General features: G+C 42.1%; 1 pseudogene; it reads right to left on the bottom strand.

The window, feature by feature from the left end:
* Gm15429 (predicted pseudogene 15429) lies at positions 15,904-18,059 on the bottom strand (annotated as a pseudogene).

The following is a 21,745-nucleotide window of genomic DNA, read 5'->3' on the forward strand; positions in this document are numbered from 1 at the left end:
TGATTCTTTGTGGTGTCATGGATCAAACCATTACCCTCTTAAATACTAGACAAGCACCCTTCCACTGAATTTCAACCCCTCATTTCTGCTTTTAATGTCTACCTTACCTTCTGAGAACAGGACCCATCCCAGAGAATAACAGACTCTTAAGCATAGATTAACTATCCCTCCCTTAGTAGGAAGTATATGTGAAGTGGGAAGAAACAAGAAAATGTCCCTTGGGTGCTTCCCAGAAAGGATGGAAGGAGAGATGGGGCTTCCCTTTCATGTGAACGAGGGAGAAACGAGATTTCCCATCAGAATCCACATGACTTTTCCATTATTAATTTCAGAAACCAGCATGCTTTCATGCTTGTTACTAGTAAGCCACATGCAAGCATCTTCACTTCATTTTTCAGAAGGATTGGTGCTCCATGATAGGCTGAGGGCAATGGATTTGGGAGAGGTTTAGAGCATCTTGAGATGGACATTTCTCTGAACTAAGTGTAACTGGCTATTTAAAGGGCACTTCTGCAAATGATACAGGTCCTAAGAATTTAGTCAAGTTAGACTGATCGGACCTATTTTGTTCATTGACAATTGCATCCAGAGTAGCAACAAACCAGCAAAAAAACATCTGGTCCACAACCTTGCAATGTGAGAAGGAGCTGAGTATTAAGATATAAAGTTTGTTTCCTTCTTTAAGAAGTAGCCAAAACTTAGGATACCCAAGATATAAGATACAATTTGCTAAACGCATGAAACTCAAGAAGAATGAAGACCAAAGTGTGGACACTGTGCCTCTTCTTAGAATTGGGAACAAAACACCCATGGAAGGAATTACAGAGAAAAAGTTTGGAGCTGTGATGAAAGGATGGACCATTTAGAGACTGCCATATCCAGTGATCCACCCCATAATCAGCTTCCAAATGCTAACACCATTGCATACACTAGCAAGATTTTGCTGAAAGGACCCAGATATAGCTGTCTCATGTGAGACTATGCCGGGGCCTAGCAAACACAGAAGTGGATGTTCACAGTCAGCTATTGGATGGATCACAGGGCTCCCAATGGAGGAGCTAGAGAAAGTACCCAAGGAGCTAAAGGGATCTGCAACCCTATAGGTAGAATAACATTATGAACTAACCAGTATCCCGGAGCTCTGGACTCTAGCTACATATGTATCAAAAGATGGCCAAGTCGGCCATCACTGGAAAGAGGGGCCCATTAGACACACAAACTTTATATGCCCCAGTACAGGGGAACGCCAGGGCCAAAAAAAATGGGAATGGGTGGGTAGGGAAGTGGGGGGGAGGGTATGGGGGACTTTTGGGATAGCATTGGAAATGTAATTGAGGAAAATACGTAATAAAAAAAAATTTTTTTTAAGTAGCCAGATAAGTGTCTTCAGAGGATTGTGACAGATGGCATGAGTATTCTTTAAAATATTCTGATTCCTCTCCTTTCTGTGATCTCTCTCCATTCAGAGGTTCATATGCCATGCTATGCATCAGCTTTAGCCAAGTGGCTTGCTTTAGACAACGGCATGGAAGCAGAATTGACATTTGTCACTTACAAGCAGAAGTTTTAAGAGACAACATGCAGTCACTGGACTATGTCTCCCTTATTCATGCTCCAAGTAGAAGCTACATCATCACCCTAGATTCCTCAATAAGGACTTAGAGCAAAACTTCACCTGAGCCATAATGGACATGTAACTTGAATAAAAACTCTTACTAGAGTTCAAGTCACTTTTAGTGTGGGTGCCATTTGTTACCAAAACATAACTTAGCTAAAGGCATTATTACCCATGCCAACCTTTTTAAAAATGAGGATGTAGTAGACAAGTCTTTCAGAAACAAATATCTTTCTATGAACTTGGATACATATAAAAGAGTCTAATTGGAAATGCAAAAGGAACTTACAAGGCATTATGTAGAGATGGAGAAAATTGTCTTGAGTAATAAGTGTATCGGTTTAGGAAATTCAGACTATGCCATAATATTAGCTCAGAAACTCACAAAATAAAAACTCATTTCTCATTTACACAGATCTAAGGTAGGTTGATCTCTTATAGCTTACCTCTATACAGTGGCTCAGGGTTCAGGATGGCCTTAACTTGTGATGCTACCATGCTTTAATCTTGCACTTCAACTTCACGAAGAATATATAGAAGATCTCACAGGAGCTCTTCCTGTGCCAGGCCAGGTAAAAGTAAGGCATGAGCCCCCATGTGCTCTCTGTATCTCTCTGTCTCTCTCTCTCTCTCTCTGTGTATATATATATATATATATATATATATATATATATATATATATATATATATATATATACACACACATATATATTCAGTATCATCCCCAGATGCAAAGAAGGCTGGAGAACAAAACCTTCCTCAACCAGAAGGAAAGGAAAATGTCTTTACCAGAAATACTTCATCTTTCACAGCTATACTTTTATAAGAAAAAAGAAATAAAAGACAAGGTTTGAAAAGCATAGTGCAGCCACTTAGCTGGTAATGGGCACAGGTATAAACAGGAATAGGAAGTCCAGTCTTTGAGGGAGATAAGTTAGAATGCAACCAGATCGCAACCTTGCTAAGCTTTTGCCACAGGATGTGCTGTGCGTGGGAATCCCAAAACAGAAAGAAAGAAAGAAAGAAAGAAAGAAAGAAAGAAAGAAAGAAAGAAAGAAAGAAAGAAAGGAAGGAAGGAAGGAAGAAAGTAAGAAAGAAAGAAAGAAAGAAAGAAAGACAGAAAACAAGAGTTCATGACAACCACAGGCACTACTGTTGTAAGGGACAAATGAACCCTGCTGGGAAGATGTCCTGGCTGGATCTCCAGGCGTGCACACAAGTGGTGGTGTGAGGAAGTGATCTCCAGTGGTTTCTATATTTAGCACCGTCCTTCTCTGTGCCGGGTAAACCCTGGAATTCTTGGGGAATTTAAGTGGAGAGCTTCAAAAGAAACCATGCAGCTACTCCAGCAAAGGAGTTAAGGGAGAAAAACAATGTCCCATTTTTGAATAGCAAATGTGTTGAGCATTTCTTTCTGGTTTAAAGAGGGATATAGAAAAGATGTGTGTGGGAGAGAGAGAGAGAGAGAGAGAGAGAGAGAGAGAGAGAGAGAGAGAGAGAGAATTCTGATGTAGAAAAGTCAGTAGTATACTTTTACTAATTCTGTTTTTTGATTAAAATTTATGCTTAATCACTACCACCAAATCTTGCAGCAATACAAGACAGTTTAACTGGCCACAGCATGGCACACTGAATAATGAATAGTTCAGTGTGAGCTGAATTCATTTTAGAAATTCAGAGTCTTGAAAGCAGAGCAAGATTTTTGTTGTTGTTGTTGTTCAAAATATTAAGAAACAAGAGTGTCTAGAGGATACCCTTCCAGGATGTATTTAAAGTTCTCATGTGACTGTGGGTGTCTGATCAAAGTTCTTATGTAAACAGGATCTGTATGTGAGAACGCTCTCAGCGGTCGAATGTGGAACTTCGTTACGAATGGAGCAAAAGGTGGGCACGCAGCCAAGCAGTCACACGGGACTGAAACCGATGTTCTAAAGCCCGTTAGGCTCCTCACCACCTTCCCCTCTTGCTCAGCCCACTCAAACACAAAGCCAAAGGAGGTGCTTCTCACCTGTGAGCTGCCCCTACGCAAACCCCAAGTCCTATCTGATCTACTCTGAGAAGGCCTTTTACACAGAGAGTACACTGGCTCAAACACACCTCCCTCATGAGAAAAGATGGCTTCTCTGACCCAAAGCACGATCTTCCCTTGGGAATGCTAAGATTATTATTATTCATATTATTATTTTTAATAAAATCAAAGCATCAAGGACCTGTTAAGAAAGCCAACTACTACTTTATAGATCAAATCAAGTGACCCAAGGACTTTTTCATTATTACAGGGATCTACCTATGACTCTAACTCTCTAGCCAAAGAGAAATAGTAACCATGGTATCTTCGATTGACTCAGCAGCTGGACTGCATTGACATGCGCTCCAGAGGCCCCAAGACTAACTCTTTTCTAGCATCCCAGGGTCTCCTGCTCTGCTGACTGAATGAGGACCTGTTTAACTAGAAACTCTAGCCTTAGGGTTGTCACTCATCCCACACAGCTATTAAGAGAACCACCTAACTGCAAGGCCTGCTCCCACCACACAAGTAGCTCCCATGGCAGCTACAAGGCCCTCAACTATAATGACTACTGCTCTTCCATCCCTGGTGTTACAATTTTTTTTTTTTTGTTCCAGGTTTATTCCTAAAGAAGGATGTTTTTAGTTTTTGTCTTGGGGGAAAAACTCTTAAGTTCATTTGGAATTTCTCTTACTCAACTATTAAACGGAGAAGATAATCCAATTACATTTTTATTATTTACATGCAATTTCACCCTGGGAAAGTAAAAGGCAAACGATCTTAAAACCTTTCATGTGTCTTCTTTTGTTCTTCCAACTTCTTAAGCTATAGGAAATCTTATATTCCCTTCAAACTCAGTTATGACTCATTAGAATGATGTTATAATTGGATCAAACTAAAAGTGGCCCACCTGATAATTAGATTAACGGGCATCTAAGTTACCATAATTCTACTTCAGTGATGCTCCTTGCTAATACCCAACAATATGGCCCCTCTTATATTCCTTTGTCTGAACGCTGTTCAGGAATATTAATCCTACAACTTCTGTCTCCAATTAGCCTCAGCGACCCTAATGCAAACAGCTCTCCTAGCCCCTCCTAGTATACCAGATTTTTCTAAAATACTATGCAAATTAAACTCCCAGGCATCGTGCCTAGTCTTCCTTCACTCTGTGCTAGCCCTGGGCATGAAGAGTTGAAGAAGAAACTGCTACAGTCTCAAGTGGCTCTGCATTTGTCAAGCCAGCAAACCACTGAGCATCACGGTGTTGGAATGTTGTAGATTGCTGCACTGGGTGCTGACAGTTCTTAGAAAAGCATATTGGTTGGAAAAAACCAAGGAATTCCCCAGCTTGCACCAGGGACAGCACCTTGCAAAGCCTGCAGTGGATTCAGGGAGGCACGGGGACACTCTGAGCTGGAAGGAAAGGCAAAACTGTGTTTCGCTTGGTTATTTGGTTTTCCCTTCTGACAGGTTGCCAGAATCCCTACTTTCAAAGATAAACTGCTGTTCTAAGACAACCTGTGTAGCTCCTTGGACAGTAACAAATTAACTGAAAAGTAAAGTTTCCTTAAAAAAAAAAAAAAAGAGCTGGGATAACTGCATTATCCAGCATGCGACTAAAGAACCTACATTAATAAATTATAATGGGATATCAAAAGAGCATGGTAGATCAGGGTAATTTTACAGTAAAGTATAAAAGTAATTTAGTTCCCCCAATGTCAAATGATTCTTCATTATATATTAAAAAAAACACTCCGAAGTACTTCAGAAATTTCCCCAGGTTAGAACCTAGAAGAAAGCCACACTTTTTGTTATCTATGCAAATTTTAAGCTTGATAAATAACAGTGGGGATGGGAGGTAACCTTAAAACCTTTCATATATCTTCCTATGCTTCTTTCAGTACAGGAGATCTTGTGGAACAGGCATAGTTAGGAGGCTGCAGCTATGCCCAGACCTAAAGAATGAATCGCCCTTGGTTTTTATATTGTTCTTGCTTTGATTTTAATGCAAGTATTCAAGTATGCCATCATCTCCTGAACTGGTGACACAGGGCACAAGAGGAGTTGTTGAGAGGAGAAAAGGCTGTACTGGTGAAAGCTGACCAGACACATTGGATTTCTCAAGCTTATGAAACATCCCAGGAATGACAACCACTGCAGCCACCCAGTCACCCTCCAGTCCTGCTCAAGAGTCTTTCCATGTAGGCTCTCGGATCTTGCTAGCCATTGTAGGGTACCGTTTCCTTCTGAGCTGAGCTTCCCCAAGCTACAATACTTCTTCTTCTTCTTCTTCTTCTTCTTCTTCTTCTTCTTCTTCTTCTTCTTCTTCTTCTTCTTCTTCTTCTTCTTCTTCTTCTTCTTCTTCCTCTTCTTCTTTTCTTCTTCTTCTTCTTCTTCTTCTTCTTCTTCTTCTTCTTCTTCTTCTTCTTCTTCTTCTTCTTCTTCTTCTTCTTCTTCACCACAAATTTCTTCCACTTAATACAGAACATCCTACCTTCTATGATAAAGGTCATAGTTAAAACCAAAGAGTTTCACAAAAACAATAACCTCCTTGTTCCCCACTTCTCTCTACCGTACAACCTTCTCACAGGGGAAACAACTGCAAGAAGGAATCTTGGTTTGAATAGAAATTGATTAAAGTGCTTTTTTTTCCAGTTTCAACACTACATCTTCTAAACTCTTAGTTTCCAGTGACCTTTAAAAAAAATCAAATGCAGAAATTGCAACAATTGAAAAGAAAAAAAAATCTAACTTTAAATGCCATTTAACAATTTTCCAATTCTTGTTTTTTGTTTTTGTTATTGTTTTTGATTTTTTGTTTGTTTGTTTTTTGATAAATTGAGACTGAAATTCCAAGGGGTGGATGCCTCCACGGTCACCATAACTCACCAGGGATACTGCCAACCTTAAAATGCAGAGACAACCATGACTGATAGCCCAGAAACTTCTCCCAAGAATGTTATTCCATACTTAGAAGCCTACTAAAGAAACTTCAGGAAACTTTTACAGCTATAGACATAATTATTTACACTGGAAACACACAGGTAGACTTTCAATGATTAAACATGCATTTATACATAATGTACAAATATATACACACACATATATATATGATCCTCTCTCTCTCTCTCTCTCTCTCTCTCTCACACACACACACACACACACACACACACACACACACATCACATCACATCACATTTTGCTACCTGGATATATTCCTAAACACTTCAGACTTATGAAATGAAATAATAAGATACAAAGCACAACTCCTAGCTGAGCTAATTCCTTCACACAGGTCTGGACAATGGTGCTCAGGCCCCTTCATCAGTGTCTTACTCTCTGTGACTCCTTGCCTGTCAGGGCCTGCGCTTCCCTTCCCAGACTGAATCCAACCTCTCTGTCAGTCCCTAAAACAGCACGAGTCTTAAGCTGTTGCACCTACCGGAGTGCCAAGGGAAGTTTATAAGGGAACAAGAAAGAGAGCAGGGAATAGTGTTTGATGCTCTTTCAGAAGACCCAAGTTCAGATCCCAGCCGCTGTAAACAGTATCTCACAACCTCCTGTAACACTAGCTGCAAGGGATCTGACACCCTCTTCTGGCCTTCACGGTCACCCATAGACATATGGAATATGCACGCACACTCTTAAAAAATAAAAGTGAATCTTTTTTAAAAAGGAAAGTTCAAGAGGGATTTTGGAAAATCTAACAGACTCATGGAAGTATTAGTCACCGCTGTCCTCAAGTTAACTGACCATCTTCACCACACAGAACATCCCCATGTGTCCCAGGTCTCCTCTGCCGCCTTCTGAACACCCGTACGCTGGTGCCCCCCACTTTCACTGTCCAATGCTCTTCTTTGGGCTCTCCACGGGCATGGAGTTTCATCACTTTGTTTACCACACAGAGTCAGTCACTTCTCTCCATGTGTTCTACTTTTTGAGCAAAAGGACTCGTTATGGTGATTTTTTTTTTCCTAAGCAAAACATGTTTGTTTAACATGGATTTACACCATGGTTAGGGAGGAGAAAGTAGAAATGACCATAGTAGGTTTTTGTTTAATGTTCTTTTTTAACTGGAGGGGGGGGAAGAAAGGCAGAGAGACACAGAGAAGAAACACACTGAATGTTCTGGAAGAACACTGCCTACTAGCATGCTTCCACTCTCTTGATCTCAGTCCACATTCTCCTTGAAGCAGGATGATTTAAAATCACAACCCAATACTTTCCTGCTTGAAATTTTTTAGAGGCTTCAGGAAAGCCAGACACCTTCCCCAGACACTGCAGTCTCTGCCCCCTGTCTCTGGCCCCTGCCCCTGCCCCTGCCCCTGCCCCTGCCCCTGCCCCTGCCCCTGCCCCTGCCCCTGCCCCTGCCCCTGCCCACAATGTTCTACATGTCCTAATAATTCTTCAGGACCTAAGCATCTGCCTAGCCTTCTCCATGAGTCTGGCGTTGTTGATGTTTTGTTTTGTTTTGTTTTGCCCGTCTTAACTACAATTGCAACTCCTCAGAAGACCTTGTGAGTACACTGACTGAAAGCAAGTACAGTTATTCTCCATTGGAATTAAAATAAGAACTTAGTAATGCCAAACTTCAGATCTGTACTCTCAGTGGCAGTAAGTTCCACTCGTGGATTAATCCCTTGTGCCCAGCCTCACTCATTGTTGTCTGCGACAAAACTGGATGCCTTCTATACATCAGCTCGTCTTCTGACATTCTAGAAATGTCATTTCTAAAAATGTTTGCTTTTCTTATCAGTGCCTAAACAGACCCAGCTCTAACACCAAGGACCTTTGAAACATGAATTTTGTGTTCTGCCTCCACTCCTGGACCCTCTTCAGGAGGCGATCCTTAATTTTTCATGTTTGTGTTGTTTCTAGCCAACTACTTCTTGCTTCAAGCTTTGTTATAGCTTGCTTATAGCATCTTTGAAAGAGCCTTGAATATTTTCAAATATTGAAGTACAAAGCAAATAGTTAAATACTATGTCAAACACAGTTCTCACTAGACCATGTGTCTATGACTATCAGATCGGTTATAAGCTGACAGGAAGAAAGAAGGGAGAGAAAGATGTTTCCTGTTCTGGGAGCCTGTGCCTCATGGTCAGACTCTCCCATTAATAAAGCTCCAGCAGTCACCGCCCAGCCCACTCCTACACTGAATCACTATCTGCACTGTCTCGCAGCAATGCCGTGGCCATTTGACTGAACTCTTTCAGCTGGGATCTGTCTCGCTCTGTCAGAGCATGGGGCCCAGGTCTGAACAGTGACCATGTGGATGTCATTCCAATGAATCCCATAGACCAGCAGCTTGCACTCTGACTGCCTACCCTGACCATATACTATCTGTAGTGCTGAATTTGTATTCTCCCTAAGTAGACAGTCAGTCTCATAAGAGGATTCCTGTTACTGACTTCCTTTGAGTCTCTTGAGCGTGTCACAATAATGGGGACATTGTAATTCATCACTGGGTGCTTGCAATTATTACAAATTCCTGATTTCTGCAGCCCATTCAACAGAAGTTTAAAAAATAGCAAAGGTTAGAGGAAAAGGCTTCTGGTCTAATACAATCTTACTATGTCTGTAGGAAAGGCTCACTGGGAGACCAGAAAAGACACATGGGACTGAGCATGGGACACTTAAGGGAGAAGAAAACAGGGGTGTGGGGGAAAGGCTATTGCTCCCAGGGGAAGATGGGTAGCCTTGAACAAGGAAAACTAGAAACCCAAGAAGAACAGCAAAGGCCATTGGCTGTAAATGTAGAGAGAACAGAAAGGAAAAGAAGAAATTAGCATTTGCTGTTCACCAGTGCGAGACAAAATGTTGAATGCTTTATATATCCCAAGATGCTAACAGATCTCAAATTGTCCATAAACTATAGAACTGAGAACTGAGTCCCAGTCTACCTAGCAAGGAAGTCTCCAGTTCATAAATAAATATAAAGAGTTCAGATAGTGATAGGAATAGAAGAAAATATGTCTCATGATAGAAGGGCTTTTAAAGAAAAGAGGGAAAGAGAAGATAGAAAGAGTGTCAGGTTGAAAGGTTAGGAGCAGCAAATCTGTGTGGAGCTACGAGGATGGGGGACTTAAGACACTAAACAAGCCCACAGCAGACATGGTAATCCATATTTTAAAGTCCTGGTCATTTTTTTCTAGTCTAAGAAACAATTCACTGCATTCTCATAATTAAGAGAATTTGTTGTGTATTTTTAATGCAGGGTCTTACTGGGTATCTCTGGCTAGCCTACGAGAGCAGGCCAACCTCAAACTCAGAAATGTGCCTGCTTCTGCCTCTTCAGTACTGAGACTCACAATGTAAGCTCACAAGCCTGAGAACTTAATTTTAAGTTCCCTTGATTTGTTCACGGACTGGTTCATAATGGAATATTCTCAGGAAGGAAGAAACCACATGTAAAACACATTCCATTTTAAAAGAATGACCCACGAGAAGGGTGAAGAAGTAAGCCACCGACAGGAAGGAAATGTGTGCAAAAGCACCACTATAATAAAGGAATCACACTCGATTCCTCACTGCTCCTCCAAAGCTTCGACAATAAAAAACAAGTCGGAGCTTTTAAGTGGGCAAAAGATCTGAACGGATACTCTCCCAAACATGATAAACAGATGAAAAGTACATGAAAATATGTTGATTATTATATTGCTGGAGCATTGCAAGTTACAATGAGCAACTACTGCACACCAATTATGTAGGAAGCATCCAGTATGAAGAAAGATCAACAGCCTATAGATACCCGAAACAACTGCAAAGTTTATTTTGGAAGGCAGCTTGAGATGTCTGGATAAACTCCAAGCAGTCATACGCTATAAGCCAGCAGTTGCCCTCATGGGCCATTAGCCAAATACACTGAAAACTTATGACCACACAAAGACTTGTTCATGACTGCTTAGAAATCTTATTCATAATTGGAAAACAAAACAAAACAAAACAAAAACAAAAAACAAGGTGTCTTGCGATGGATAGATGGATAAAGAAACTAGAGTATGTTCATGAAGTAGAATACTTCCCAGTAATGAAAACAAATGAACTATTAAATCTCATGGCTTTTCCATAAAAGAAAGAAAACTGCATTCACATCACTCAGTGAAGGAAGCCCATATGAAAAGCTAAAATGATATGGTTCCAGCTACATGGCATTCTAGAAAAGGCAAAACTAAACTTAGTGACAGAATCAGTGGGTAGTGCGGGTTCAGGAAAGATGGATGACGAGGTGGGACTCGGGGCAATATTGGGAAGTGCCACCATACTATAACAATGAGTACATGGCATTAGAAATGTCTGAAAAGTCATAAAAATCTACAACAAAAACTATAGTGTTTTGCCACTCTATTATATAATAAACAGCCCACAGCAATGTAAGACATTATTGATAACAAAAGTGATTGTGTGTGTGAGGGGCGGAGAAAGAGCGATGTACATATACTTACTTAATTTTTCTACAAACCTAAAACTACTCTAAACAAATAAAGTGAATTAATTTGAAAAGTATTATGCCAAATTGAACTTCCTACTAAGTTCAGTAACTAGTCATCTAAGACTACAGACAGGTATATATTTAGTTAAACTGTAATTACATCATTTCCTTTTCCTCCCTCAAACATATCCCACATCCTCGTCCTTCTCCTCTTCCTCCTTCTCCTCCAGTCTCTCTAACGACCCCCATAACCCCTCTCAACTTCATGACCTCTAACTCTATGATTACTGTTGTTACTAGTGCACACAAATGCACAACTATATAGATACATCCTACCTTGTCTGTTCAGGGCTGACCTTGTCAGTAAATATGTGTACTCAGTGGAAGTTTTGCTGAAGGTTAGCCAAGTTTAATCTCTCCTAATTCTGAGACCAGCCTTTACTTTTTTTTTTTCCAAGAACTACAAAGTATTTTTATTTCTGGGATTACTAATGTTAATGTTCTTATTAATCAATTCATATCAAAGACCACAATCCTATCTCATCATAAGCCTATTTATTTAATTTTGTTTTTCCTTTATTATTAAACTAATAAAATTTGTTTTAAAATATACAACTTAGTATTGACATTTTTTTTTAAATAAAGGACAACATTTAGTTGAGCTGGCCTACAAATTCAGAAGTTCAGTCCATTATCATTAAGGTGTGAACATGGCAGGATCCAGGTAGGCACGGTGCAGGCAGAGCTGAGAGTTTTACATCTTCATCTGAAGGCTGTTTAGTGGAAGACTGGCTTCCAGGCAGCTAGGATGAGGATCTTAAGCCCACACTCACAGTGACACATCTACTCCAACAAGGTCACACCTCCTATTAGTGCTACTCCCTGAACCAAGCATATACAAACCATCACATTCCACCGCCTGGCCCCCAAAGCTTGTTCAAACACATGAGTCTATAGGAGCCATACCTACCCATAGCATAATAATAAAAAAAATACATTTAGTCCAACTTCCAAAGCCCCATAGTCTATAGCAGTCTCAACAATATTGAAAGTCCAAAGTTCAAGATCTCCTCTGAGATTCATCCAATCACTTAACTGTAATCCCCAAAGCAAGACAGGAACCCAGCTGGGCAAACTTCAAACTCCGCATCTCCATGTCTGATAGCAAAGCAGTCTTCAGATCTCCAACTCTTTTTGATCTTTGTTGGCTGCAATTAAGTTCTTTCTCCTGGTCTGGTTCTACTCCACTAGCAGCTTTTCTCAGCAGATAGCCCACGATTCTGCTATCTTGAACATCTTGGGGTCTCCAAGGCAACTTCAATGTTACAGGTTTTTGTTTCAGTGTCTGATGTCCACACATGATCTTCTGGTCTTCTCCAAAGGGCTGGCCTCACTTCTCCAGCTCTGCCCTCTGTAGTACTCTAAGCTCAGGTTGATCCACTCCACTGCTGCTGCTGTTCTTGGTGGTCATTGCATAGTACTGGCATCTCCAATATACTGGGGTCTTCTACTGCAACTAGGCCTCACCAGTAGCCTCTCATAGGCTTTGTTCATGCTGCCAAGCCTCAAATCCTTTGCATGATCCCTTTAGTCCTGGGCCATAAACTACAACTGAGGCTGCACTTTCATCAATGTCCTTCTATGGCCTCTCATAGTGCCAAGCCTCAACCACTCTTCATGACCCTTTCATGCCTTCAAAACCAGTACCGCCTGGGTGACTCCTACACATTACCAAGTACAGCTGCAGCATAAGTTACAACCTTGGCTACCTCTTTTTGCTCTCAGAAAACACTTCCCAGAAGAGTTCACCTCAGTGATGCTGGTCTCTTCTTAATCACTGCCAGTTTCTTAGCTCCAGCTAACCAGCATCGATTGTCCTAGTAGTCCCTTCTATATTTCATTCTAAAGCCAGAGCCACGTGGCCAAAATAGCTGAATTCTGCTGCTTGTTGTAGGAGCTGGAACATGGCCCCCTTATTTTATTACATTATCACCAGCTTTCTGTTTTCCAACTCCTTCCAGTATTGACATTTTTTAAGTCATCAAAACAATTTATAATAGTTAAATGCCTCTTAAATATGCATGATCTTCTGAAGCTAAAAGTAATATGCACTCAACCAGTTTTAAAAATCGATTTGGAACATTAAGCATGATAGAAGTAGAAAAAAAAATCTCTTATGAAGTACTCTATGAAAGGAGACTGTGACAGGTTCCTTATTAGGCATAAACAATTCTATCTCCAAGGGAAAATACATAGTGTAACTGTGGCTTCATAGAATGAGTTGGGTAGTGTTCCTTCTGTTTCTATTTTGTGGAATAGTTTAGAGTATTGGTAGTAGGTCTTCTTTGAAGGCCTGATAGAATTCTACACTAAACCCATCTGGTCCTGGGCTTTTTGTTGTTGTTGTTGTTGTTGTTGTTGGGAGACTTTTAATGACTGCTTCTATTTCTTTAGGGGGAATGGGACTGTTTAGATAGTTTATCTGATCCTGATTTAACTTTGTTATTTGGTATCTGTCTAGAAAATTGTCCATTTCATTCAGATTTTCCAGTTGTGTTGAGTATAGGCTTTTGTAGTAGGATATGATTTTTTTTTTAATTTCCTCAGTTTCTGTTGTTATATCTCCCTTTTTGTTTCTGATTTCGTTAATTTGGATACTGTTTCTGTGCCCTCTAGTTAGTCTGGCTAAGGGTTTATCTATCTTGTTGACTTTCTTAAAGAACCAGCTCCTGGTTTTGTTGATTCTTTGTGTAGTTCTTTTTGTTTCTCCTTGGTTGATTTCAGCCCTGAGTTTGATTATTTCATGCTGTCTACTCCTCTTGGGTGTATTTGCTTCTTTTTGTTCTAGAGCTTCCAGGTGTTTTGTTAAGCTGGTAGTGTATGTTCTCTCCAGTTTTTTGTTCGTTTGGTTGGTTTTTGGTTTTTGGTTTTGGGGTTGTTTTTGTTTTTGTTTTTGTTTTTTGGAGGCACTCAGAGCTGAGTTTTCCTCTTAGCACTGCTTTCAATGTGTCCCATAAGTTTGGGTATATTGTACCTTCATTTTCATTAAATTCTAAAAAGTCTTTAATTTCTTTATTTCTTCCCTGACCAAGTTATCATTCAGTAGGGCATTGTTCAGCTTCCATGTCTATGTGGGTGTTCTGTTGTTTCTGTTGGAATTAAAGACAAGCCTTAGCCCATGGTGATCTGATAGAATGCATGGGATTATTTCAATCTTCTTGTATCTGTTGAGGCCTGTTCTGTGACCAATTATATTGTCAATTTTGGAGAAGGTACCATGAGGTGCTGAGAAGAAGGCATGTTCTTTTGTTTTAGGATGAAATGTTCTGTAGATATCTGTTATACCCATTTGTTTCATAACTTCTGATAGTTTCACTGTGTCTTTGTTTAGTTTGTGTTTCCATGATCTGTCGATTGCTGAGAGTGGATTGTTGAAGTCTCCCACTATTATTGTATGAGGTGCAATGTGTGCTTTGAGCGTTAGTAAAGTTTCTTTTATGAATGTGGGTGCCCTTGCATTTGGAGCGTAGATGCGCGAAATTGAGAGTTCTTAGTGTCCTTTTCCTTTGATGAGTATGAAGTGTCCTTCCTTATCCTCTTTGAAAACTTTTGGTTGAAAGTTGATTTTATTCAATATTAGAATGGCTACTCCAACTTGTTTCTTGGGACCATTTGCTTGGAAAATTGTTTTACAGCCCTTTACTCTGAGGAAGTGTCTGTCTTTGACACTAAGGTATATTTTCTGTATACAACAAAACGCTGGGTCCTGTTTAGGTATCCGGTCTGTTAGTCTATGTCTTTTTACTGGGAAATTGATTCCATTGATGTTAAGAGATATTAAAGAATAGTGATTGTTGCTTCCTGTTATTTTTGATGTTATTTTTGTTTGTGTGGCTATCTTCTTTAGGTTTGTTGAGAGATTACTTTCTTGCTTTTCTACGATGTAGTTTTCTTCCTTATGTTGGTGTTTTCCATCTATTATCCTTTGTAGTGCTGGATTTGTGGAAAGATACTGTGTAAATTTGGATTTGTCATGGAATATCTTGGTTTCTCCATCTATGGTAATTGAGAGTTTTGCTGAGTATAGTAGCCTGGGATGGCATTTGTGTTCTCTTAAGAGCCGTATAACATCTGCCTAGGATCTTCTAGCTTTCAGAGTCTCTGGTGAGAAGTCTGGTGTAATTCTGATAGGTCTGCCTTTATGTGTTACTTGACCTTTTTTCCTTACTGCTTTTAATATTCTTTCTTTGTTTTGGGCATTTGATGTTTTGACTATTACATGACAGGAAGAATTTCTTTTCTGGTCCAATATATTTGGAGTTCTATAGGCCTCTTATATGTTTGAGGGCAACTCTTTCTTTAGGTCAGGGAAGTTTTCTTCTATAACTTTGTTGAAGATATTTACTGGCCCTTTAAATTGGGAATCTTCATGTTCTTCTATACCTATTATCCTTAGATTTGGTCTTATCATTGTGTCCTGAATTTCCTGGATGTTTAGAGTTAGGAACTTTTTGCATTTTGTATTTTCTTTGATTGTTGTGTCAATGTTTTCTATGGTATCTTCTGCACCTGAGATTCTCTTTTCTATCTCTTGTATTCTGTTGCTGATACTCGCATCTATGACTCCTGATTTCTTCCTTAGGTTTTCTATCTCCAGGGTTGTCTCCCTTTGTGATTTCTTTATTGTTTCTATTTCCATTTTTAGATCCTCGAAGGTTTTGTTCAATTCCATCACCTGTTTGGTTGTGTTTTCCTGTAATTCTTTAAGGGATTTTTGTGTTTCCTCTTTAAGGACTTCTAGCTGTTTACCTGTGTTCTCTTGTATTTCTTTTTTTTTTTTTTTTTTTATAAAGTCCTTTTTATTAGTCAAAATCACAATCACCTTGATTAAAAGGACAGAATATTCCACCCTCAGCAGAAAAACAACACAGTGATAGAAAACCTCCCCAAACCCTCCCACACCCCAATTAAAAACTAGAAAAAATGTCTGCCCTCTGGGCCTGCGATGCCATGGTAGTCTGACTCCTTCAGGGCACTGCCATGGAGTGGGCAGGGCCCCACAGCACCCTCCATTTCACCTTGGGGAAAGGAGGGGTGCTGACGGCCATGGACGTTAGGATAGAGATCCAGTGGGACCAGTCCCCAAGCATGCACTTCCTTCCTTTCCCCCAGGGCCTGGGACCAAAGGGAAAACAGGATAGAAATGAGCCACCATCAGCAGATTTGGGAGCAAACACAGCCTATGGAGGTTAAAGAGGCTCCCGGCGTACCTCCTCCCTCTCCCCACTTTAAAAAAAAGGCATTTTGGGGTCTTTATCATACCAAAAAATGGTTCCTTTCAGACCTGAGAAAAAGACCAAGATGTCCAGTCTGGGCAGGAGACACTGAACTGAACCCATCTACCCTCAGCCTCAGTAACTTCATCTCCAGGGCCATGGCTAAGCTAGGTCCCTTTTCTTGGCAACCTGCACTGTCCAGAACTGGAGATGGAGAAATACGGGACGAGGAGATCGGGAGGGCACCCCAGGCCCAGGGGCCCCCCCATGTTCCCTCAGTCCTCGGGTGGGATGCGCAGGGCAGAGTACACCATCACCCGACTGTCCTCCTGCCGGCGGCCTGCAGAGGGGAAGCGGGGTGAGTCATGGGCAGGGTGAGGGTGGAGCACTGACACATGGGGAGACCTGGACAACAAGGGGGTCCCCAGGTGGTGGGGAGAGATGCAGATTCAAACCCACCAGTCCCTGACTGGCTGCACCCAGGCTGCTCCTGAGAAAGCTTAGAGACTACAGGTCACAAATGGACAACGCCAAACCCGGAAGGAAGCGGGGCACATCAGCGAGGAGACGGAGGATGAGGGCAGTGGACCCGGGCTGGGGCTGGGTTCAGTCATGGGCAGTGGATAGGCAGATGGGATCTGTCGGGCGATCAGTCCAGGTAGTCAGTCCTTACACGAAAGGCTGCGCTGGATACTTCGGAGGGAGCCTCCGGCTGTGATGAACGCCCAGAGCCCCATGGAAACGGTGACTGCATAGATGGGCAGCAGGCTAGCCTCATACCAGGGGTTCAGGAATGTCAGTCCCGATGTCAGAAGGTGACTCCCAACTACCAGGCCCAAAGCCCAGTACCGTCTCCTCTCACAGGCATCAAAGAACACAACTCCCCAAAAGGTGTGGAGCAGGATAATGGCTGCTGTCAGAAAGGCTGAAGTCAGGAAGTAATAGGGTGAGTCTCCATGGATCCCAACCACACCTGGCCCAAGTGCATCAGCCAAAATATTGATAACAGAGAAGACACCACTGATGATACCGAAGGACAGACCAGAAACTGGGGGGAGGGAGGGTCTTGTCAACGACCAGGACCACCACAGCTTCATTAGCAGTACCTACTCCCCAAGCCCAGGGAAAAGTCTACCATACCTACTCTCCCTCCAGACCGCCTCTCCATAGGCCATCTGTCGGATGGAGATGGGTGATCTTCCGTCCTCACTCAGTGATGCTAAGCCCTCATCTGCCTTCTTAAGGAGCTTGTAGTAAGCAAAACGGAACACTTCCTGTAGAAGGACAGAGACAGCAGCACCAAAAATCAGGAGGCCATACTGGAGCCGTGCATCTGATCGGTCTGTCACATGGACCAAGATGAACCAGACCACAGAAGCCAAGAGCAGGGAGACCAGCCAGAAAAAGGCTCCCGCCACCAGGATGATAACCCGAAGTGGGTCTCCAGCTACAGTGATCAGGAAAAGGGAGAAGGCTGGGCCGAACGCGACGAAGGTGCATCCGAAAAACACAGCAGCCCCCATGACTGGGCAGCTGGGGAAGGGAGGGAACCCCGGCCAAGGAAGGCGAAAGGGAGCTGCGCGCCGAGGGGGAGTCCGCGTGGGGCGAGGACGCAACCCCAGGAGGGGCGCGGTGCAATGTCACCCCCGGACCCCGGGGAAGGGGAAGGGGGGGTGCCGAAACCCCGGACGAAGGTCCGCCCGACCTCGTCTACGGAAGCCAAAGCTCTCTTGTATTTCTTTAAGGGAGTTATTTATGTCCTTCTTAAAGTCCTCTATCATCATCATAAGATGTGATTTTAAATCAGAGTTTTGTTTTTCTGGTGTGTTGGGGTATCCAGGGCCCACTGTGGTGGGAGAACTGGTTTCTGATGATGCCAAGTAGCCTTGGTTTCTGTTGCTTATGTTCTTGCCCTTGTCTCTCACTATCTGGTTATCTCTGATATTATCTGGTCTTGCTGTCTTGGACTGTGGCTTGTCCTTCCTGCAAGTCTGTGTGTCAGTACTCCTGGGAAAACAGTTCTCTCCAGGAGGAATTTGGGTATGGAGAGATGTGGCACAGGATCAGCTCCGGGGTGCAGACAGAAACCAGAAGGATCCTGTCCCCAGCTGTTCCTTGGTGCCTATGTCCTGATGACTCTGGTGGGTCCCTCTTGGGCCAGGAATTTGAATAGGAGTGGTGGTCTTACCTGTGCTCACAGGTGTGTCAGCACTCCTGGGAGACCAGCTCTCTCCAGTGGTATTTGGGTATGGAGCGCTGTGGCACAGGATCAGCTTCGGGCCCAGCCTTTACTTTTAAGAACAGTCCTAAAGCTGCATATAATTTCAAGTTTCTGCTTAAGACTATTGCATTGTTTTCATACTTATTTAGTTTTCTAATAACTTTACAATTCCAAATTAGAGTAAATTTGATTTCAGTGGTAGGAGATTTTGTAAGGACCTAATCGTGAGGACAAAGGGTGTTCTTTCTAAACATATTTTTAAAAAAGAACTGTCCTTTGCAAATACTCATTTCTTCCCCCCACCCAAAAAACCTCTCATTGGGATTCAGGGAGTAGTCCCACCACTATAAATAAATAAATAAATAAATAAATAAATAAATGCCTAGTGATTGTATAACTCTAACCCAAAACACAATGCATCTGAGTTAAATGTCTCTTGCTCCAGCCCACGTCACAGAAAAAGAAAAGACTTGTGATGTCCACGCTGAAGTGTCACTGTTTGCTCATTATGACTTTATGTGGTTTCGTGAAAGGAGAGGGACTATCATTGTGTTACAGTGTTTGCAGAAACAGGAAAGGAAGAAGAGGAAGCAATCAGAGTCCTAGACAGCCACACATCGAGTGCAGAGAGAACCAGTAGGACAAGTGGGACATTGGGGAATTTCCTCCAAGTTTGAGAACCAAACAAGTGAGACAGCACCACAGTTAGAGTACATTCAAACTGGCTGGCGCAGGAGTGAAATAGACGGACAGGCTGGGTACCTTCTGGCTGCTGGTGGTGGCCTTTGTCCTATGTAAAAGTGCAGAAGACAGAAACTGCAACTCAGCATTTCAATGAGAGGTGAAGTGTGACCATTTGAGAAAGAACCATCAACCTCACAGGTTTCACGCATTTCTAGGAGGCACCTAGTGAGATCTTGTTTAGAGTCAAGAGAATGACTAGGCAAAATATTGAGTCTCATCTCTTGAGCTAGGCATGGTAGCCTCACACCTGTTACTTCAGAACTTGGGAGGCAGGGTGGCTGCAAGATCAAAGCTAGTCTGGTCAACAGAGAGCTTCAGGCCAACAAGCTACATAATGAGGACCTGGAAAGAAACAGGGAGGGAGAGAAAAGAGAGGGGGCAAAGAGAGAGGAAGAGAGGAGAGAAGAAAGTAAAAGGAAAAGAGAGAGAGAGAAGAGAGGAGAGGAGAGGAGAGGAGGGGAGGGGAGGGGAGGAAAAGGGAGGGGGGGAGGAGAGGAAAAGGGAGGGGAGGGGAGGGGAGAGGAGAAGGAAGAATTTGGGGGAGGGAGGGAGAAAGGAAGAATCAGTGGGAAAAAGAAAGGGAGGGAGGGAGAGGGAGAGAGAGAGAGAGAAGAGAAGAGAAGAGAAGAGAAGAGAAGAGAAGAGAAGAGAAGAGAAGAGAAGAGAAGAGAAGAGAAGAGAAGAGAAGAGAAGAGAAGAAAAAAGGATAAAAAGCAAAACCGAACAGTCTCATTCTCAAAACACTGCTTTGCTCCTAAGAACCATAACAGACTGGGGACAACTAAACCAACCTTACCACAGCTCCTGTATGCCATGCAGGGCCCAGCCTCTTCTGCTCCCCTAGGGAAGTCCCTTTAGCATAGTTTTGCTAGTCCAGAATTTACTGGCTGCTGAGGTCTTGTTAGGCATCACCTCTGAATTCTTGATTTTTTTAGAATAAGCAGGTATGAAGCAATGTAATGGTGGAAGATCAGTCACTCAGGTTGTACAGTGACCTCCATACTGATGCATGTCACATGCCTATCCCCTACAACACATGCGCACACATGCATACATGCACACACATGTACACATGCACACAGGCACACACAGGCACACACAGGCACACACATGCATACATGCACACACATGTACACATGCACACACAGTGTAAAAAAACTAGCAAGAAAATAAATTTAAGTTATAACTTAATTCATATCTATTTTTACTGAGTAAGTTTTCTTTAGGGACATGTAACAAGGCTTTTATAACTTCCAGGTTTTGGAATTAATTTTCAAATTTTGGACTAGCAAGATGGTTCAGTGGGTAAAGGCATTTGCTGCCACATCTGACCACCTGACTTTGATGCCTGGGACCCACACAGTGAAGGGGAGAAATAATTGCATTAAATTGTCCTCCACACTCCATACCTTATAGGCATACACATAAACACATACAAACATACATACGCACACATATAAACATATACACACACATAAACATGCACACACATGCACATAAACACATACGTACATACATATGCACATACATGTAATAAAATTAAAAATTCCATTTTAGCTAACTAAATAAAATCTGTGGGAAGATTTCTATAGTAAGATGACAACTTACAATAACACCCTTTATGGTTAACCTATAGTAATCTTCTTTCCACTTTAATTTCTATTTCTTTAATATCTTTAGCATCCGAGACTATAATGCAAATCAATTCTCACATTTTTCAGATTATCCATCAGAGCCTCCATAATCACATATGTGAACACACATACAGGAGACTGGATTTAATCAGCATTGATTCACTAGAAGTTTTATTATGTCATTTGACTCCCCCCCCCCAAAGTGTGATTTCTCCAAAACTTAATCAACTATTCAGTTGTATGCTAATGAATAGGCATTTACAGCAAGTGAATTTGAGAAGAAACTACCATTTGGGTAAAGCTGCGGTGGTATAGGTCGTGAGGGCATAGCATAGCACATAGCATCAACCACCCCCACATACCCTTTTAATACTCTATTAAGCATTCTGAAAATCTCACGGGGCTCTGAGCCCATTCTGCCTGATCCTGTGAGAGATGAATTTACTGGCATCACACAGCCCCCAAAGGGCAGCTTCTGTGTGGGAGTAAAGGGAGCTAACAAGGGCGATTAGAGTCTTGGGGAGCTAAGTGACCGAAGCTGTGGTTTAACTATCAATTTCAGATCTGACTTGTTGCCCCCGCTGAGAAAGAGAAACGTTTTGGTTGTTTGATGGAGACTGGGTCTCAATAACTCCCACCAGCACCTCAGTTCGCCAAAGAGGAAACAGCGTGATCATTTTCAGGGTGGCCATGTTCCAGAGACGGAGCCGGTTTCTCTCTGTGTGTCTGGTTCTCTGTGCTTACATCCCCCACCCTCTCACCTGCCGCAGTCTGGTTAAGCTAACCATCAACAGGTTCATCTGCATGACATC

Source organism: Mus musculus, chromosome 1 (genome assembly GCF_000001635.26).
Source record: "Mus musculus strain C57BL/6J chromosome 1, GRCm38.p6 C57BL/6J".
NCBI lineage: Eukaryota > Metazoa > Chordata > Mammalia > Rodentia > Muridae > Mus > Mus musculus.